This window comes from Ovis aries, chromosome 21, assembly GCF_016772045.2.
Source record: "Ovis aries strain OAR_USU_Benz2616 breed Rambouillet chromosome 21, ARS-UI_Ramb_v3.0, whole genome shotgun sequence".
In the NCBI taxonomy this organism is placed as follows: domain Eukaryota; kingdom Metazoa; phylum Chordata; class Mammalia; order Artiodactyla; family Bovidae; genus Ovis; species Ovis aries.
In genome coordinates this window covers 21,701,812-21,724,021 of record NC_056074.1, presented here as the reverse complement: position 1 = coordinate 21,724,021, position 22,210 = coordinate 21,701,812, and the positions used below count along the sequence as shown (strand labels likewise).

The following is a 22,210-nucleotide window of genomic DNA, read 5'->3' as shown; positions in this document are numbered from 1 at the left end:
CTCACGCAAGGCCGTTATTGAATCAATGGCGGAAGAGTTCTTTCAGTGGCTGAGGTTCCTTCTAGCTAAAGGCAGGCATCTCTCTCACCTGGCGGGATTCCAGCAGCCGGAAGTGGATCATTTGGGAGATGATTCCTTAAACCAGGAATGAACTACTTGGCACAATGGTATCTAGAAACTCCCTTGGAAACTGAGTCAGTTGAGTTCCCCTGATTGTCTTGAGTGAGTAGATAAAATGAATCGGAAAGCTTAAATATAAAGACAATTGCAAACATACCTGGAGGTAATAATCGAAATAGACTCTTTTATGTAGTGGAATGGGCACTCTGTTATTCTTGCCTGTATTTCTAATTTGATGAATTTTTTTAATAGTACCAGTTGAGCACATTGGTAGAGTGACAAAGACGAATGTCTTGCTGAGCTATCTTAATAGCAATGCAGATTTAATGTTTATTTTTCCTGATTAAAGTATGTTAATAAAGAGCTTTGTTAAAATGGAAAGCTTAATTAACATGGATTAAATCTAATTGAACGTTCTGCCAGTATATGCAACTCTATAAGATATAATGGTAAATCTTCTGGGTTTTCAATTTTACTCCTAAATTATAGATAAAATTTAATCTAAACATAATTAGCCAGGAATCTGAAAGTTGGGGGTCTAAGAAAAAAGCTTACTGTGGAACACTGTTGTGAAATGAAGAGGACATTTTTGACTTGCTAAGAAGGCATCTCCTTTTAAAAAACTTTTGAAATACAAAATAACTCTTAAGTTGTTGTAGCTCTTGTGGCGGAAAGAGCTTTCTACTTTGATGCCGGATTGATGTGGGTTCAGTTCCCAAGTCTATCAGCTATCAGATGTGTGAGCTTTCGCAGTTGCTTTTAATTTACCTCAACCTTGGTGTTCTTTTATGGAAAGTGAAGTTAATGATGTTGTGTATGTGTGTGTGTGTGTGCACACTCAGTTGTGTCCGATTCTTTGCAACCTCACGGACTATAGCCCACTAGGCTCCTTTGTTCATGGGATTTCCCAGGTAAGAATGCTGAGTGGGTGGCCGTTTCTTACTTTAGGAGGGGGGTCTTCCTGGCTCCGGAATAGACCCTGAGTCTCTTGCATTGGCGGCTAGATTCTTTACCACTAGCATCATCTAGGAAGCCTAATGTCATCGTTATTGGGAGGATTCAGCAGGAGTGTTTAGGTGAATGTTTCCTCATGTCTCATTTTTCTAGGCACTCAACAAATATCATTACCCTTTCTCTCCTCAGGGTTTTTTTTTGGGTAGATACTTCCTCATACCTTCCCAAATTCTTCAGAAGTGAAAAAGGTAGATACTGGCAATTCCTCATCATTTGAAATAGTGTTTAGGTTTTCACATTAAGACATTGTTATGTATAATCTAGAAAGAGTGGTTGTCCTAATGGAATGCATTTGGTAGTTTCTAAGCTGCAGATTTGCCTTCCTAATTATGGATGATTTATGCTAATATGTAAATTATTTTGCGGTTTCAGACAATTTATTGAAGCCTGTCAGAATGGAGGGCTAGGAAGTGAAAGGAATTCTAGAAGAGTATTACCTGTTTTGAACATAACCCAAGAGAAAAGCTTTTTCATGGATGATTAGCAGTACATTTTTAGAAATTAAAGCTCTTATATAAACTCAAGTTTAATTCTTCAAGGATAAATAGCATAAAGCTTATATTAAAAAAAAAAGTAGGTGACTTCAGTTGTTAAATTGCTTACAGTTGGGAAGGAAAGAATCAAGTTCAAATTGGAATCTTGACCAAATGCAGATCTCTCTATGCTGTTTTCAAAGTATACAAGTAGGTTGTCACTTTGCAAATAAATTTGGGGAGGTTGTAGATTTAGAACTGTGTTCTTATTAGACTGTAAACCCCTTCATCAATAACATTCAGGAAATATTAATGAAAATCTATCACATATCTTGTGTGGTGGTAGATACTGGGCTACAACTGTGAGGCATGCAGGGATAGAGATAATCAGTGAAGCACCACAAAGTGTGGTTAGTGCCCTGCTAGGAATGTAGGGAGCACAGAGCAGAATACCTTGATTTTCCCAAAAGAGATTGGAAAGCCTTCTCAATGAGGGTTATGCTTAAGAGGCAAAGTATAATAAGTAGAAATCAGCCAGAAGATGATGAACACAGAACAGAGTTCTGAATGAAGCGTGAGTGAGTGGGTGAGAGATGAGACCGATCATGGTGGGTTAAATTCATTAAAGAAAAATGCCATGTTGTTGGAGAGTGGGCAGAGCATAGGTAGGGACGTAGGGGTGAGGTGTGGCCAGAAGTGAACCAGAGAGTTAAGCACGAGGCTGGACTGTGAATGGCCTTCTAAGCTATTCATCGGGCTTAGCCTTTGCTCCAAGAGCAATGAGGAGTCATGGAAGGGACCTAAGTACAGGTGTGCCATGATTAGATTTGTATTTTAGAAAAATCACATCTGCTGCTTAGTGGAGAACTGCATGGAAGAGGCAAAACTGGAGATGAAAGGCCAGTTAGAAGGTTGCTGAAGCTTTCCAGAATCAGGATTCAAGAGGATGGAGACCTGGGCTGTGTCCAATAATGGTGGTGCAGATGGAGAGAAATGGATTAATTTAAGAGACAGTTAGGAGGTGGTGTGAACTGGCTGTAGTTGTGTTGGATATTGTGGGAGACAGAGAGGGAGGGTGATGCCCCAGGTTCTGACTTGGGCTACTGGGAGGTACTGTGCTCTGAGCAGACAGGAGGAGGTGGTATGACTTTTTTATCCTTGTGTTTGCATGTCACATAGTGTATAGTTCCTTGAGTTTAATTTGCTCAAATTTTTAGTTAAATTAACCAAAATAGAGAAAAGCTGAAAAGGGTAAGAATAGATGGGAGATATTCTCTGGGAAACGGGATCACCTCTTTCTGGAAGGAAGCTTCTTCTTGAAGAAGGAAAGAGCAGACAAAACTTACATACGTACTATCTAGTTCAGTGCAGTCGCTCAGCCATCTCTGGTTAAGACCCCATGGACTGCAGCACTCCAGACCTCCCTGTCCATCACCAACTCCTGGAGCCTACACAAACTCATGTCCATTGAGTCAGTGATGCCATCCAACCATCTCATCCTCTGTCATCCCCTTCTCCTCCTGCCCTCAGTCTTTCCCAGCATCAGGGTCTTTTCAAATGAGTCAGCTCTTTGGATCACGTGGCCAAAGTATTGGAGTTTCAGCTTCAACATCAGTCCTTCCAATGGACACCCAGGACTGATCTTCTTTTGGATGCACTGGTTGGATTTCCTTGCAGTCCAAGGGACTCTCAAGAGTCTTCTCCAACACCACAGCTCAAATTCTTTGGTGCTCTGTTTTCTTTATTGTCCAACTCTCAGATCCATACATGACTACTGGAAAAACCATAGCCTTGACTAGATGGATCTTTGTTGGCAAAGTAATGGCTCTAATTTTTAATATGCTGTCTAGGTTGGTCATAACTTCCCTTTTAAGGAGTAAGCATCTTTTAATTTCATGGCTACAAATCACCATCTGCAGTGATTTTGGAGCCCAAGAAAATAAAGTCTCTCATTGTTTCTATTGTTGCCCCATCTGTTTACCATGAAGTGATGGGACCAGATGCCATGATCTTAATTTTCTCAATGTTGAACTTTAAGCCAGCCTTTTCACTCTCCTCTTTTACTTTTATCAAGAGGCTCTTTAGTTCTTCGCTTTCTGCCATAAGGGTGGTGTCATCTGCATATCTGAGATTATTGATATTTCTCCCAGCAATCTTGTGTCCAGCTTGTGCTTCATCCAGCCCAGCGTTTTTCATGATGTACTCTGCATATAAGTTAAATAAGCAGGGTGAAAATATATAGCCTTGATGTACTCCTTTTCCTATTCAGAAACAGTCTGTTGTTCCATGTCCAGTTCTAACTGTGGCTTCCTGACCTGCATACAGGTTTCTCAAGAGGCAGGTCAGATGGTCTGGTATTCCCATCTCTTTCAGAATTTTCCACAGTTTATTGTGATCCACACAGTCAAAGGCTTTGGCATAGTCAATAAAGCAGAAATAGATGTTTTTCTGGAACTCTCTTGCTTTTTCCATGATCCAGCGGATGCTGGCAATTTGATCTCTGGTTCCTCTGCCTTTTCTAAACCCAGCTTGTACATCTGGAAGTCCACGGTTCACGTATTGCCGAAACCTGGCTTGGAGAATTTTGAGCATTACTTTACTAGTGTGTGAGATGAGTGCAATTGTGTGGTAGCTTGAACATTCTTTGGCATTGCCTTTCTTTGTGATGGGAATGAAAACCGACCTTTTCCAATCCTGTGGCCACTGCTGCGTTTTCCAAACTTGCTGGCATATTGAGTGCAGCACTTCCACAGCATCATCTTTCAGGATTTGAAATAGCTGAACTGGAATTCCATTGCCTTGACGAGCTTTGTTCATAGTGATGCCTTTTTTTTTTTTTTTTGACCCAAAATGTTAAGATTTTATTTACAAATCTTTGTGGTACAGAAAGTAAAAATGCTGTTACAATCTTGGTGTAACTGGTAGCCATGGACAGTTGACTCATCAATCACAGCTATCCACGCTTCAGCAAGTCTTACACAAAAACCTAACAACGCTTACAATTTTGTTGGGGTGAAGTCCCCAAGCTTGGTGGTGGATTTCCAAGAGGGACTAAATGGAGGAAGGTGGAATGTCACAGGAACTATTCTTTGGCTCTTTGGGTGGGTGGGTGTCCTGGGGTTTGTATCACAGCTACCCTTTTATTTTTCTTAAAAAAAAAAAAAAAAGCTACCAAATCCATGTCAGCAGTCCAACCAATACCGAACAGTTCTTTTTTTGCAGGTTATTGGGGTCTTATTAATCACCTTCTCCTTCATCATCTGTTTCTCTCTTCCTCTTTTCACCTTTCCCGCTTTCTTCCTCTTCTTCATCTTCATCCTCATCCTCATCTTCATCCTCTTCATCAACTTCTCCATCATGTCCAAATTCTTCTTCCTCCCCACTGACTTCATCTTCATCCTCCTCCCCTTCTACATCTTCGTCTTCATCATCCTCTTCATCATCAAACTCTTCTTCCTCACCATCTTCATCCTCCTCCTGATCCTCATCTTCTCCTTCTTCATCCTCTTCTTCATCCCCACCATCCACGTGGGCACCTGAATCTGGGGCTTCACGACCCTCTCGGTCATAGCCATCCAGATAGGTCAGCTGGGGCAGGAGCTTGAAGACACTCTCTCGGTAGTCATTCAGGTTAGTAACCTCAGTTAAACAGATCCAGGCTCTTTAGACATTCCAGCTTTTTCAAAGGTTCCAGGGTGCTGATATCTTTCAGTTTATTTCCACTTAAGTTTAGATGTGTAAGATTTGGAAGTTTTTCTGCTAACGTATCCAGACCTCCACAGATTCTATTGTCACTGAGCTCAAGCTTTTTCAATTTAGGTAGTTTGGGAAGATTTGAAACGGAAATCAAGCCTACATTTATTAAACTGAGGAACTCTAAGTTCACAAATTCAGCTGTTAAGCCCTCAATTTTCCCATCATTTGATTTGCAATTGTCCAGGACAAGTTCTCGAACCACTATTTGATCCAAGGCACAGTTACTTGGTCTTCTGCTTGAAGATACATGACAACTTTGGGGGCCAATTCACTCTTCCTCATCCCTTATTTTCCAACTGAATTAGTTCTTTTTCAGCTGCCGGGGTCCGGTTCCTCAGCTCCAGGTGGATCCTCCTCTTCACGTCCATGTTTCTCTCTCTTCCCCCCTCTTCAAACGTAACTTTCCGCGGCGGGGGCGGAGGCGGGAGAGGCGTCCCAGCCTGCGCAGCGAGGGCCGTCGGAAGCGGTCTGCTCGCGGCACAGGCCGACGGCGCGGTCCTGGGTGGCGGGCGGCGTGCGGGCAGGCGAGCGGAGCCCCCGGAGCCAAGTTACTGGCGGGAGCGGAGAGAAACCATGGAGCGAAAAGGGGGCTGGAGCGCAGCTCTGGTCTCACTACCGCCGCCCCCGGCCGCGGCCCCGCACTGCGCTTAAACCCGCGACGCGGCGCGGGTGGCTGCTCCATAGCGATGCTTCTTAAGGCCCACTTGACTTCACATTCCAGGATGTCCGGCTCTAGGTGAGCGTGAGTCATCACACCTTCATGATTATCTTGGTTGTGAAGATCTTTTTTGTACAGTTCTGCGTATTCTTGCCACCTCTTCTTAATATCTTCTGCTTCCTCAGGTCCATACCATTTCTGTCCTTTACTGAGCCCATCTTGCATGAAATGTTCCCTTGGTATCTAATTTTCTTGAAGAGATCTCTAGTCTTTCCCATTTTGTTGTTTTCCTCCATTTCTTCGCATTGATTGCTGAGGAAGGCTTTCTTATCTCTCCTTGCTATTCTTTGGAACTCTGCATTTAAATGGATCTATCTTTCCTTTTCTCCTTTGCTTTTCACTTCTCTTCTTTTCACAGCTATTTGTAAGGCCTCCTCAGACAGCCATTTTTGGTTTTTGCATTTCTTTTTCTTGGGAGATGCTTCTAAATGAGAGGAGACAAGACACATGGGACCAGCGTTTTTCATCATTTTATCTTTACCTCTAGCAGAGTGCGGATAGTTTCAAGGGAAAGTTTAAAGGCTGTGGTGAGCATTAGAAAGTAGTAATTTTCATACAGAAATAAATGAATGGAAGGCTCACCTGTTAAGAAAATAGGTTTTTTTTTTTTTTCAGGAACATACTAATTAAATAAAATTTAAATCTTTGTTGGAAGAAATGAAGCTGCTCAGATAATTTTTGACCTTAATTGAGGACAAGAAGTGTCACAGCAAGAGAGTATAATGTTTTGAGTAAATTGCTCATGCTTGTAAATATGCTTATTAGATTCTGGATTGCTTAGTGTTTGAGAAATGGGAAACCGGCAAATACAGCCATTAACCTTTACTTTCTTAGTAAAAAAAAGTCACAATTTCATTAATATTTATGCATAAAATTTATTTGTTCATTGCAGTTCTAGAGAATTTAAACTGTCATCTTGGACTTTGTTTAGAATTAGTAGTTGTGAAACACTTGAATGCCTGGGTAATAGGTAGTCACTCATTTGGTTGTGCAGAGAGCAATGTGGAGAAAAGGGCCTTGTCACTACTGGAAGATTTAACCCCCTGACCTCTGAGTTCCAGGTGAAAGGCATTCCAGACTGCCAAACTAGTGATGAGGGTGGCACTGTGAAAGGATTGATGGCACAAGTCAGAAGACTTGGGTTCAAACCTCTGCTCTCTCAGTGAATATCCAGGAGACCCTGGGCAGGCCCTTCCCTGAGCCTCAGATAATTCCCTGAGTTATCTGTTAAATTGGAATTCTTTCATTATTCCTCAGATACTAGTCTGTGTCAGATACTAATCTTCGGCAGGAAGGTGGATTCTGGCATAGGGAAGAGGCTTTGCTGAAAGTCTGACTTCAGGGAGCTTGCCTTCTAGTGGGGTGAATTAGATGGTAGATATATAAACATATGGAACTGTACGTGTCACGGAAGAAAATAATCAGAGAGATGAGTGGCGGGCCATGGGGAAGAGGCCAGACAGGCCTATGAAGATGAGGCATTTGAACTGAACCTAAGAAGAAGCCAGTTATGAGAAAACTGGAAAGAAGGTATAGGAGAGTCAGTACAAAGGTCCTGTGGCGGAAGCCAGCTTGGTGCTCTCAGGGACTAGACTGAGGCTGGTGTGTATGGGGTGTTATAAATAGAGGGCAAAGTGAGGGAGTGACTCTAGATGTGAAGCTAATGTAATAATAGCTGCTGTGACATTTTTGCATTGTGAGGAAAAGTGCTTAATAAATGTCAAAGTGAGATGCTTACACAGGCCATATCATTTCTGGTCAAAAATCATTTATGGAACACATGCTATATGTAAAAAGTATCCATTAGATCTGTTTCTTGGAAATCAAAATATAATTTCACAGTATGTGAAACTATAATTACATTTTTGGTAGAGCAAATGAGCAGATGAACCTAGTCTTTTTTTTTTTTTTTGTTTTTTGTTTTTAAATTTTAGGTACCTCCTCACCAATTGATTGAATTCATTGCCAATAGTGATAGCCTGAAAGTGAAAGTGAAGTCACTCAGTCGTGTCTTTGAGGTCCCATGGACTATAGCCTACCAGGATCCTCTGTAAAATCCATGGGATTTTCCAGGCAAGAGTACTAGAGTGGGTTGCTTCCTTCTCCAGGGGATTTTCCCGACCCAGGGATGGAACCCGGGTCTCCCACATTGCAGGCAGGCACTTAACCGTCTGAGCCACCAAGGAAGTCAATGATAGTCTGCTACTGCTAAGTCACTTCAGTCATGTCCGACTCTGTGTGACCCCATAGACGGCAGCCTGCCAGGCTCCCCTGTCCCTGGGATTCTCCAGGCAAGAACACTGGAGTGGGCTGCCATTTCCTTCTCCAGTGCATGAAAGTGAAAAGTGAAAGTGAGGTTGCTCAGTTGTGTCTGACTCTTTGCGACCCCATGGACTGCAGACTACCAGGCTCCTCCATCCATGGGATTTTCCAGGCAAGAGTACTGGAGTGGGCTGCCCTTGCTTTCTCCAAATGATAGCCTAGTAGGAGTGAAATAGCAATTCACCATCTGAAAGGTTATCAGTCTGTCTGGAAGTAATGAAGCTCTTCTAACCAATGCTTGCCTTTCCTGAGAAGCAGAGCGGCTCATCCCTAAGATGGGTGTGGCACAGAGATGAAAGATGTTTGTGTCAGGAGGCGCAGGAAGAGGTCCTGGGGCTGAAGTGTAGCCTGCAGGGCAGGGATGGCAGAGAGGTGGTCCAGTGATCTTGGTGGGCTTCCCACAGGAGCAAGGATCTATTGATGAGCATGGACTGAGCGGCTAAGCACACACACACATGGACTTCATCTTATGGGATAAAGGTTGAAAGTACAGGCTAGTGTTGACTTGCAGAAGAGCTTTGTTTGGCTCACATTGTAATGGCCCCCATGGTATTTTTTTCTATTAAAGATTAAAAACAATCAAGTTATTGCAAACTTTTAAAAATGTGTGTTTTCATATATATGGAATCTAGAAAAATGGTCTTGATGAACCTAACTGCATGGAAGGAATGGAAATGCAGACGTAGAGAATGTACTCGTGGACACGATGTGGAAGGGAGTGAGTGGGATGAATGGAGAAAGAAGCGTCAACACACGCACGCATTTGTGTGGATAGTTGGTGAGAAGTTGCTATATAACACAGGATACTGAGCCTGGTGCTGTGTGGTGACCTAGAAGGGTGGGATGAGGGAGGTGCTCAAGAGGGAGGTGATATATGTGTGATATGGCTGATTCATGTTGTTGTATGGCAGAAACCAATACAACACTGTAAAAATTAAAAAACAAAAAAAAACTTGCATGATTTGTCCTGAAGTCCCAGCTTTCCAGCTTCTCATGAAAAGCAAGAGACACAATCTTCAGATGACCTCAGTCTCTTATTGTTGGAAGTGGTGTTCAGTCACTAAGTCATATCTGGCTTTTTGCGACCCCATGGACTGTAGCACACCAGGCTTCCCTGTCCTTTACTATCTCACAGAGTGTTCTCAAATTCATGTCCATTGAGTTGGTGATATTATCTAACCATCTCATCCTGTTTCCCCTTTCTCCTGCTGCCTTTACTCTTCCCCAGCATCAGGGTTTTTTTCCGATGAGTCAGTTCTTCACATCAGGTGGCCAAAGTGTTCAAGCGACAGTCAGTCTTTCCAATGAATATTCAGGGTTGATTTCCCTTAGGATTTACTGGTGTGATCTCTTTGCAGTCTAAAGGACTCTAAAGAGTCTTTTCCAGCACTACAATTTGAAAGTATCAATTCTTTGGTGCTCAGCCTTCTTTATGGTCCACATCAGTATATGACTACTGGAAAAACCATAGATTTGACTATGTGGACCTTTGTCAGCAAAGTAATATCTCTGCTTTTTAATATGCTGTCTAGGTTGGTCATAGCTTTCCTTCCAAGGAGCAAGCATCATTTAATTTCATGACTGCAGTCACCTTCTGCAGTGATTTTGGAGCCCAAGAAAATAAAATCTGTCATTGTTTCCACTTTTTCCCATCTATTTGCCATAAAGTGATGGGACTGGATGCCATGATCTTCGTTTTTTGAATGTTGAGTTTTAAGCCAGCATTTTCACTCTCCTCTTTCACCTTCATCAAGAGGCTCTTTAGTTCCTTCTCACTTTCTGCCATTAGAGTGGTATTATCTGCATATCAGTGATTATTGATACTTCTCCCGGCAGTCTTGATTCCAGCTTGTGCTTTATCCAGCCTGGCATTTCTCATGATGTACTCTGCATATAAGTTAAATAAGCAGGGTGACAATAAACAGCCTTGTCATACTCTTTTCCCAATTTTAAACCAGTCTGTTGTTCCATGTGAGGTTCTAAAGGTTGCTTCTTGAGCCACAAATAGGTTTCTCAGGAGACAGGTAAGGTTGTCTGGTATTCCCATCTCTTTAAGAATTATCAACAATTTTTTATCCACATGATGAAAGGCTTTAGTGTAGTCAATGAAGCAGTAGATGTTTTTTCTGGAATTGGTTGTTAGAATTTGGTCTCTGGTTCCTCTGCCTTTTCTACCCCAGCATGTACATCTGAAAGTTCTCAGTTCATGTACTGCTGAAGCCTACCTTGAAGGATTTTGAATGTAACCTTACTAGCCTGTGAAGTGAAAACAGTTGTAGTGTGTACATTCTTTGGCACTGCCCATCTTTGGGATTGTAATGAAAACGGACCTTTTCCAGTCCTGTGGCCACTGCTGAGTTTCCAAATTTGCTGGCATGTTGAGTGGAGCAGTTTCACAGCATCATCTTTTAGGATTAGAAGCCGCTCAGCTGAAATTCCATCACCTCCACTAGCCTTGTTTGTAGTAATGCTTCCTAAGGCCCATTTGACTTCACATTCCAGGATGTCTGGTTCTAGGTGAGTGATCACACCATTGTGGTTATCCAGGTCATTAACACTTTTTTGTAGAGTTCTTCTGTGTATACTTGTTACTTTTTCTTAATTTCTTCTGCTTCTGTTAGGTCTTTTCCATTTCTGTCCTTTTTTCTGCCCATCCTTGCATAAAATAGTCCCTTGATATCTCCAATCCCCAGCTCCCCAGTTGTCTCCTCAGCACTGTAAGACCCAGTGTTTGTTGCTATCTTTATATATATATATACACACACACATATATATACATATATATATAAATATATATACACATATATTTATATACATACATATAAATACATTTGTATATATGTATTTGTATAAATATATATGTATTCATTTATATAAATATATATATTAATGTACAGTTAGAAAAGTGAAGTTCTTGGGCTCATGTTTTTATTAGAAAAAGAAAAGTAAAGTTAAAGGGCTGCTTGTTTCATGAACAAAACTACAGACTGTCAGCCCACTGCAGTCATATGAGCTACCTCCTGGTTCCTATAGCCAATAGAGTTGGCGGCTTCCTTTTGTTGGGTTTAGGGTACTGTGAGGTGTTGAAAAGCAGGAGAGTGTCATGCTGAGATGGTCACTCTAGAGTTCTTAGATGGCTGTGCAGAGGATATATTTATCATGTTGGCATTTTTGTTAGTTGTTACTGGAGTTGGCCAGTTGAGGAATCATGACAGATGTTCTTCAGATTGAAAGGATGAATGTAACAAAAGGGCAAAGAGATGAAAGTAGCTGAAAAGTCCCTGGATTCTACACATTACACCTTCCAAACAGGATTTCTTTCTGAAGTTGCATTAGATTGTTTTCCAGAAATCACCTCCAAGGACATTTCATTTTTCTATGGCCGTGGTGGTGGCCACATTCTCTGACATCAGAATTTGGAAACATATATAGTTGGATAAGGAATTTTAGATTGACTTCAGGGGTAATTCTTAGTTTGGAAGGCAGGATTTGGTTCCTGAAAATTGTGGAATATTTGGGATGTATTAATGATTAACTAGGCAGTAGGACAATAAATTATCCTAAAGTAACTGTCCTTGACAATCTGTGCTGCACAGCCATCCTTGATTTAGCACACTTGGCCCTGTAGAAACAGTAGGTGTGCATGATGAGTTTAAAGGAGACAGTGAAAATTAACCACTGCCTGCCCATTTGTTTCCTTTTGTTCTGCCATGATTTGATGCCGAGTATTCTGATCTCAGCATTGGGGATATGGAACAATTGATGTCTTTCTGCGTTTTGTAACTTTAGAGTCTTGTGTTTCATCTTGATCATACCAACCAGAAGTGGAAATGCTTCATAGTTGTTCCCAGCCTTCAAAACATACTGATGTATTTTTGCAAAGAGCAAATTAATTCATTTGATGATTTTGACTTCACCATTCACAGAAGAACCTTGGGCTAGAAACCGGGGCTGTTGGCCTGACCTGCCTTAAATGGTGATAGCTTTCAGCCTGAATTTGCACTTATCTTGAAACATAATGAAAGCAGAGGCAAAATTGATCATCTAGAATGTGCTAGATATTTGACCATCATTGTCTCATTTTGTCCTCATCACAGCCAAAGTAGATATTGTTTTTCTGTCTTTGAGATTAGGAAACTGCTGTTGGGAGAGGTTGAGTACTGTGCCCAAGGTAATACAGAGAGCAAGTGGCAGAGCTAGAGTACAAAGCCAAGTCTGAAGAGTTGGAAATAACACCCAGAAGCGTTCTTAAGGATTTTGACCAATGTGTTATCTTTAAATGCCATTTTTTCACCTGTTATCTCTGTCATTCACTCATGTGAGAGATTACAGTTTTTTTGGGTTGGACATGTTGAGATTGATGGCGTTCCATCCTGACTTAGTGTATATATCACTCACAAGCACATGGCAGGTCCCCACAAAGGATCCAAGGACCACCAAGTCTGCAAGATAGTCTTGAAAAACAAATTAATGTTATGGGATGAAATAAACTTGGAAAACATGACAGATGCTCTGTCTTTCATGGTGAATCTTAATAAACATTAGCATATTAAAGGCTCTTTAAAATCAGGTAATAAAGTCCTAGACCATGTATTAAGCACTTCAAATGCATCACTACATTGAATCCTTACAGAATGATGAAGTTGGTTCTATCATTACCCCCACTTCATGGACAAGGATCAAACATTGTTGGTGGCCTTGTCAAGGGTCACCCAGCTAGTAAAATGATGGCACTTAGGCATCAGATCCAGGTGCCTGGCTCCTCAGCAGGTTTACTTAACCAGTGTATTATATTGGTTTCTTCAACTCACTCACTGTAGCTGTTCTCAAACTTATTTTTATCATGCAGTGCTTTGGGGAGTATTATTTACTATCATTTAGCTGAATTAACATTCTAACAAACACTGGACAAAGGCTGTATGTCTTCCCTTATAGCTCAGTTGGTAAAGAATCCACCTACAACGCAGGATACCCCAGTTGGATTCCTGGGTTGGGAAGATCCACTGGAGAATGGATAGGCTACCCACTCCAGATCCTGGCTTGGAGAATTCCCTGGACTGTACAGTCCATGGGGTCACAAAGAGACAGACACGACTGAGCAACTTTCACTTTCAACTCACTCACTGTAGCTGTTCTCAAACTTATTTTTATCATTCAGTGCTTTGGGGAGTATTATTTAGTATCATTTAGCTGAACTAACATTCTAACAAACCCTGGACAAAAGCTGCAAGTGCAGCATAAATTCAGGATCGCTCTAGAATGTTAGTCCTAAGAGAAGCAGCTTGGCAGCCTGTGAGAGGCTTGGAACCTTGAACACAGTGGAATAGGGGAGGGTGTCACAGAATTCGTAGCCAGAGGCCACTGGAGGGTTGCTGGGGATGAAGCCAGGTAAAGTCTCACTAGTCATTGGTGCCTGCACTTCGCCTTCCGTTTTTAGCAGTGAGGGGCCTGCTGAAAAAGGCTGTCGTTCAGATGCTTGAAGGTGTCCAGGGCACTCCTTGCTGTTCTATCTACCTGTCAGCATTCAGAGGCAGGAAGAGGAAGGGCCTGACAACTAACGTGTGTGTGTTAGTCATTCAGTTGCGGCTGGCTCTTAGTATCCCAGGGACTGTAGACCATCAGACTCGACTCCTCTGTCCATGGGATCCTCCAAGCAAAGCATTGGAGTGGGCTGCTATTCTCTTCTCCAGGGGATCTTCCCAACCCAGGGATCGAACCCAGGTCTCTTGCACTGCAGGTGAATTCTTTACCGTATGAGCCACTAGGGAAGTCTGACAACTACAATGTCTACTTATAAATAGTCAGATGAGACTTTTAAATTGTTCAGTTTCAGATGAAGGAAGATGAATTGCTCCTGAGCTTGTCTAGTCAAGGAAAGTACAACTCATGGGCTTGATTGATGTCAAATTTCCCTCTTTTAAGCCAGCGTGGATCCCAGAAATAGGTGGTTTGGCTGGTAAAATTCAGACATTTTAAACTTGAGGAAAAAAAAGAGAATTTATAAGACTCCTTTCCCACTTTTTGCAAAGCCTCTGAACTAGAAGTACAGCAACTCCAGGGGTTCGAAATAACTTCATTTTTTCATCTTTCAGAGTGCCTTGGGGACTCTAAGACTTATTTACTAAGGCTGCATGATACCTCAGGGATCGGGAGAGAATCTATCTGATCCCTTGAGCTCTTTCCACGCAAACCATTTACAAAGATATATGGTGGGTATTATTGGAGGGCGAGGTGTGATTGTCAATCCAGACTGTAGTAGCAATGGAACTTGAACCCTATGATGGAGTAGAATGCTGTTTTGATGTCCCAGGAATTCTGGTTGCAGAGATTTTGAACAACCTTTTTCAGTAGTGACTCTTGGTGCTCTGTAGTTTGGGGAAGACTGGAGTAATTGCTTATTTCTGTGTTCACAGAACAGTGATGTTTCTAAATAAAGCCTGCTGTAAGGTAACTGTGGGGAGATGCAGAACTTAGGAGGCTACACCTTTCCAGAGAAAGATATTATAGGGTAGCCAGTGTTGGTGCCCATGTTTATGCATGGCTGGCTCAGGGTCTTCTATTTGTTCTGTTCTCTCTTCTGTTTTCTGAAGAGTTAAACACCTTTTGTGAACAGGATGCTGTGTTAGTTGATGGGGGATGGAGGTGTGACTCTGGGAAGTCAGACCCATCGATAGTTGCAACACACTGGGTAAGGGTTAGAAAAGAGTACCTTATCTTGCTCCTTTGCTCAGCATCCTTCTATTGCTTCTGCACTGATTTGGGATAAAACCCACAGGGTTTACCATAGCTATAAGTCCCAGTATGGTCTGGCTACTGTCTGTCTCTCTGATCTCGTCTCCTGCGTTGAGATCTCATCCCTTCTTTGGTGTCACTTGGTTCAGCTCCCGTGGCCATCCTGCCACTTCACGAACATGGGCAGCTTCCTCTTGCCTTGGTCCTAAGGCTTTTGCGTGTATGTCCCTTGTTGAAGAATATGTCTTCCTGCGGGACTCACTCTGTGCTTCATTTCTTGTTGCCCACATCTCATTAGAGAAGCTTTCTCTGGCAGCCCTGTTATAAAACATCCCTCCTTACCCATGCCATCCTCTTATTCCCATGACCCTGATTTATGTTTTATATTATATACTCCCTTGTGGCTCAGCTGGTAAACAATCCACCTGCAATGTGGGAGACCTGGGTTCGATCCCTGGGTTGGGAAGATCCCCTGGAGAAGGGAAAGGCTACCCAGTATTCTGTCCTAGAGAATTCCATGAACTGTATAGTCCATGGGGTCGCAAAGAGTTGGACACGACTGAGTGACGTTCACTTTCACTTTTCTCATCTTAACATGTTTGCTTGTTCCCCCTTTCTTCTATTAAATAAGTAGCTCAAGTGAAGAAATTTCAATTGTTTTCTTCTTTGCTATATTTCAGGCACCTTGAGCAGTGCCTGGCACCATGGAAGTACCCAATCAATACGGAAAGAATAAATGAGGAAAAATTCTGTTGAAACACAGAAGGAAACTGCCAACTTCCAGGGAAAATCAAAGGAGTCTTCATAGAATAGGTGGCATTTCACCTGGAATTTGTAGCACAAATAAGAGTTTGCAAGGTTGCGGGGGGATGTGGGTTGGGGTGGTAGGTGGAGGGAGGGAAGGATGAAGGGTATTTCTGGTCATGACAGTAAAAGTGAAGGCATGATATATGATTCCTTCCCTCCCTCTTCTCTTTCCCTTCTTGGCATGTAAATTATCAGCTATCATCACTTCTAGGAGAATTTACCACTGAGCATCTTGTTCTCAGGCCCCCACATTATAGTAAGATGTGTCAAGTGCCTGGTTGAGCTTAAATATGATTATGATGAGATTGGGGAAGGGGTGGATGTATTTCTTCTTCTGCACTGAGTATTATCAGCTTATAACTAGCTCCTTATATGAAGTACACAAGGGTTTCACATGCTGGCAAAGGGATTGTAAAGCATCTTGAATTGATTGTAGGGTAATAATGTCCATCTCCAAAGGACTTGTTATGATTGTAAAGCATCCAACTGTTTTCATACGTTTAAAGCTCAGGATGAAGTTAGATCTCCACTTGGGGCTTTTTCTCACTCTGACACTTAGAATTTTAATTGAGCCTCTGTAGCTGGATCTTTAAAATGAGATAATGTTCAAACACTGTAATTAAATTTTTAAAAAGGGCAGCAATAACTTATATAACAACAGGCTCAGCCTGTATTCTGTAGTAATTCACATAATGCTTACTCTGAATATCCAAGCTGCTCTCTGTCCTTTTTGCATGTTACTGGGGACCACTTGCCTTACAAATGAGGGCGAGCCATCAGAAAGCTCTTAAATACTGTCACAGAGATAAGCTGAGGGCCTCTCTCTAGATCCCCCTGGGTAGGCAGTAAAAGAAGGGTCAGTTCTGTTCTCTTTTCCTCTTTCCCTTCTTTTTTTTTTTAAAAAAAAATCAATTAATTGAAGTATGATTGACATTCAAAAAGCTGCACTTTTTTGAATATTTAAAAAATTGAGATATAATTTACATATAACATATTAGTTTCAGGTATACATGTTTGTAGATATGGCAAAATGATCACCACACTAAGTGTAGTTCAGTTCAGTTCAGTCGGTCATTCATGTCCGAATCTTTGCGACCCCATGAATCGCAGCACTCCAGGCCTCTCTGTCCATCACCAACTCTCGGAGTTCACTCAGACTCGCGTCCATCGAGTCAGTGATGTCATCCAGCCATCTCATCCTCGGTTGTCCCCTTCTCCTCCTGCCCCCAATCCGTCCCAGCATCAGAGTCTTTTCCAGTGAGTCAGCTCTTCACATGAGTTGGCCAAAGTACTGGTGTTTCAGCTTTTAGCATAGTTCCTTCCAAAGAAAATCATGGCATCTGGTCCCGTCACTTGATGGGAAATAGATGGGAAACAGTGGAAATAGTGTCAGACTTTATTTTTTGGGGGTTCCAAAATTACTGCAGATGGTGATTGCAGCCATCAAATTAAAAGATGCTTACTCCTTGGAAGAAAAGTTATGACCAACCTAGATAGGATGTTGAAAAGCAGAGACATTACTTTGCCAACAAAGGTGTGTCTAGTCAAGGCTATGGTTTTTCCGGTGGTCATGTATGGATGTTTGAGTTGGACTGTGAAGAAAGCTGAGCGCCGAAGAATTGATGCTTTTGAACTGTGGTGTTGGAGAAGACTCTTGAGAGTCCTTTGGACTGCAAGGAGATCCAACCAGTCCATTCTGAAGGAGATCAGCCCTGTTAGAAAGCATCACTATGAACAAGCTAGTGGAGGTGATGGAATTCCAGTTGAGCTATTTCAAATCCTGGAAGATGATGCTGTGAAAGTGCTACACTCAATATACCAGCAAATTTGGAAAACTCAGCAGTGGCCACAGGACTGGAAAAGGTCAGTTTTCATTCCAGTCCCAAAGAAAGGCAATGCTCAAACTACCGCACAATTGCACTCATCTCACACGCTAGTAAAGTAATGCTCAAAATTCTCCAAGCCAGGCTTCAGCAATATGTGAACTGGGAACTTCCAGATGTTCAAGCTGTTTTTAGAAAAGGCAGAGGAACCAGAGATCAAATTGCCAACATCCACTGGATCATGGAAAAAGCAAGAGAGTTCCAGAAAAACATCTATTTCTGCTTCATTGACTATGCCAAAGCCTTTGACCGTGTGGATCACAATAAATTGTGGAAAATTCTGAAAGAGATGGGAATACAGACCACCTGACCTGCCTCTTGAGAAACCTATATGCAGGTCAGGAAGCCACAGTTAGAACTGGACATGGAACAACAGACTGGTTCCAAATAGGAAAAGGAGTACGTCAAGGCTGTATATTGTCACCCTGCTTCTTTAACTTCTATGCAGAGTACATCATGAGAAACGCTGGGCTGGAAGAAGCACAAACTGGCATCAAGATTTCTGGGAGAAATATCAATAACCTCAGATATGCAGATGACACCACTCTTATGGCAGAAAGTGACGAGGAACTAAAAAAGCCTCCTGATGAAAGTGTAGTTGACATCCATCAATAAATTTAATGTAAACAGCATTGGTTTGGACACATGCCTATACCTAGGAAACTATCACTTATGCCATAAACATATCCATCAACTCCAAAAGTCTCCTCCTGCCATCTTTGTTCCATTATTTTTAAATATAATACTTTATTTTAAATAAATAAAAATAAAATATTATTTTGTGTATATGTAATAACAACACTTAACATAAGACCTATCTCATCCCCTTAGCAAAATCTAAAGCATGTGATGCAGTATTTTTAATTGTAGGCGCAATGCTGTGCAGGTTTTTGTTTTGTAAGAGTCTTATGCCGAGGGTAAAGAAGTACTTAGGCCCCTGTGTTTTATTAGGTTTGTACTGAGTCCATGGTGGTCCCAGGTCAGAACTGAGAACCAAGTCCAGCTAGAAATGGATGGGAGCACACCTTGATTGGCAGTTGATGCTGGGTTAGGGGTCGGAGAATGTATACAGGTTGGATTATTAGACAAAGTAGGAGATTGGAAACCAAGCAGAAAGACTCCAGGGTACATGCAGAAGTTGAAGAGGTCAAGGTCAAGAGAATGGCTTAGTAAACTGACCTGATCAGGACTCAGTGAACACTGGGGTAATGGATACAAAGCCCTTCCAGAAAGAAGTCTAATAGGCAGTGTAGCATAGTAAGCCGTTAGTAACAAGGTCATTTCATTTTCTTTCCTAGTGTTCATTTTCTTTCTTCATATGTCTTACCAGGGCAAGACATTAGCGTAGATGCCCAATATATTGATTGGATTCTTTAGAATATTTTTTCCCCTGAGATAGGAGGCCATTTTACTAGGTCAAGATTTGCCCTTGGGACAGATCTGCCCAGGGCCTCTTGATGTGGACAGTGAAATCCCTCAGGGGTTCATGTGTTTCAAATGAGAATGGGGAAGCTGGGTTGTCCCAGAGACTTGGACAGTGTTGGGAGTATCAAGCATCTTTATAGTCCTTTGTAGGGATGCTAGAGCTGTGTCTTGAAGGGTTGGTGTCAATTGTAAGTGTCCAGGAGAGGAAGAGAACTCCAGGTAAGAGGAGATAGTGATTACAAATGCAGAGTGGGAACAGAAAGGCGGCAGATGCAGCCAGAAAGTTGGCGGTGGTCACATTGTTAGGAGTCTGGTATGCATGACTTTGTGGGAAGAGCTTGGACTTATAATGGTACATGCTGATGAGTGAACGAAGTCTTCCTATAGGCAGTGGGAGTAAAAGAGACTTAAAGGTGGTCTAACTTGCAGTGTGGAATTTAATCCCTGTAGGTGCATCTAAGGTGCTTGACCTGGAAAGCTGGAGAGAACAGCTCTGCCCCAGGGATAAAAACTGTAATAGAACTGAAGGAACCTACACTAAAGGAAGAAAAACACAAAGTTTGGGAGGGGAGGCAGCAGCAGTTGATGCTAGAAGGGTCCCAAGGAAGCACTGAGCTCTTTTCTACGCATGGATTGGTATCCCCGTCCGTGGACTTCAGGCCCCAGAAGACATGGTTGAATATTTTCATAATGTGGCAAACTTTTAAAATACAGACTTTAGGGATTATTAAAAATATCCTGAATCTGAAGCCCTGGAAATTTGGTCTAGGAATCTCAGTGTTAAGTATTAATATGTTGCCAGGCAATTCTAATACAGGCATTCTGTGGATAATTGTGCGGGAATCACTGCAAGGCATTTCCAACTCTGCCTTATGCCCCTTCCTCTCTGAAGGCTAGAGAGAGGACACTGCCATTCAGGCAGGACTGGAAGGCAAGCCAGGGCTCATGGAGATTGCCCAGAAATCTTTCTGCACCTACTATACAGAATCTACACAGGAGGAATGCCATTAGGACCAGGTTTGCCTGCTGAAACAAAGACCAAAATAGCAATCGTTTAAACAAGATAAAAGTTTAATTCTTGCTCATGAGGTGGTATGAATGCAGATAGGCCAGCATTGATGTGACTTCCACAGTGTGACCCCGAAACCTCTGGGATGCTGCCCTCTGCCCCCATATTCATGATAGTTTGCTCCCAACCCTTGCTATGCCAGCAGGAGGGAGAACAGAAGTGGAAAGTGTATTCTTTTTATCCTAGGGTGACTCTAACTTGCATCCAAGTGGCCAGAAGGTGATCACATGGCCACACTTACCTGAAAGAAAAGTGGGGAAGCGTGGCCTTTATTCTGGCCAGCCAGTCGTTCCTTTAAGATTGGGAACGCATGTAAGAATTAAAGATTTTAAAATTTAAAAAATAAAAAACTAAAAAAAAAAAAAAGATTCTGTTATTAAAGAAGAGGAAAGTACACGTTGGGGTTAGCCGGCATTCTCTGTCTCTAGTCATTTTTCAGCTTTTTACTAAGAGAGTTCTGGATTCCTTTCTGTACATGTGAGTGTGGAGATTCAGTCTGTTAATTCCTGGAGAATTAACTTTTTATTGCCTAAATCTGGGTGAGAAGCTGGTCTGGGATTTGGTAGCTCTCCAGGAAAATCATCCAAAGGCTAGCTGCAGAAGCTGACTTCCCGTGGAAGTTCTTGCCATGAAACCTCTCCAAGCCAGAAAGAACTTTGGCTGGAGACTGATACAGCTTAAATTAGCTTGTGCTTTGAACTTGACCTTTGCATAAAAGAGAGGGAAAAGGGATCGGTAGGTCTGTAAAGAGCATATTTGTTGCCGAGTGGAGGCAGAGGGACCCAGAATTTGCTAATAAGCCTATGCTTTTGTGTTAAATGCTTTCCATGTGAGACAGTACATGATCCATCCAGAGGACATGAATTTCAGACCAGTCTCTCTGCTGCTTACTGGTATTTGGTCTAACCATTATATCTCTGAGAGGCTCATGTTGAGGTTGACAAGAAACAGCCTTGGTTTTTGAGGTCAGTGAACAGAGAGGAGGAGGCCTGGCTTGGGTTATCTGAGTCTCAGTGTCCTCATCCTTAAGATGGAGATTCTTATTGTCACTGTCAAGATGTGAACGTTAAACTTCCTAATTCCATGGACCCCTTTACATTGTCCTGAGATCTGAAACACCTAGGTGACCACTGCCAAAATACTATGTTTTAATTCTTGTGAAAATTTAAAATCAAATGAGACAGCTATAAAACTTTGTAAACATTGTCAATGCACCTCATCAAATGAAGTGGCAGGAAGCTTTTTCTATGGCTTAGAGGAATTCTTGTGGCTTATCTTCGGGGTTGAATTTTTTAAAATTGATTTACAGTGTTACGTACAGCAAAGTGATTCAGTTATACACCTTTTCCCATATTCTTTTCCTTTACGGTTTATTACATGATTCTGAATATAGTCCACCGTGTTAGATAATAGGAGGACCTTGTTTATCCATTCTACATATAAAATTGCAGCTGCTAGTCCCAGACTCAATCCATTCTTCCCCATGTCCATCCACGTAGCTACAAATGGCATTATTTCATTCATTTTTATGGCTGAGTACTGTTCCACTGTGTGTGAGTGTGTGGGTATATATATCCACGCACACATACCCACCTCATCTTCTTTATCCATTCATCTGTTCATGGATATTTAGGTTGTTTCTATGTCTTTGCTATTGTCAGTAGTGCTGCTGTGAACATAGGGTGCATGTATCTTTTAAAATTAGTTTTGGGAGCCTGTTTTCTAATTGACAGTTTTGTCTAGGGATGTACTGTGTGTGTTGCTCACACAATAGACCGATGCAGGTATTTCTGGTGGACATTTAGAGATTCAAGCTCCATCTACTTTGCCATTCTGCTCTCTTCAATGTGTGGTACTCAAAGGGATCATCTTCTAGCATCCAGAAAGAAGA

The 22,210-nt window shown here is 42.0% G+C and overlaps 1 protein-coding gene and 1 pseudogene across 7 annotated transcripts in view; one reads left to right on the top strand and one right to left on the bottom strand.

The window, feature by feature from the left end:
• The window catches only part of NELL1 (neural EGFL like 1), a 1,034,396-nt gene that overhangs the window by 115,088 nt on the left and 897,098 nt on the right, over positions 1–22,210 (top strand). The window lies entirely within an intron of this gene.
• Positions 4,540–6,006, bottom strand: LOC105604021 (acidic leucine-rich nuclear phosphoprotein 32 family member B-like; annotated as a pseudogene).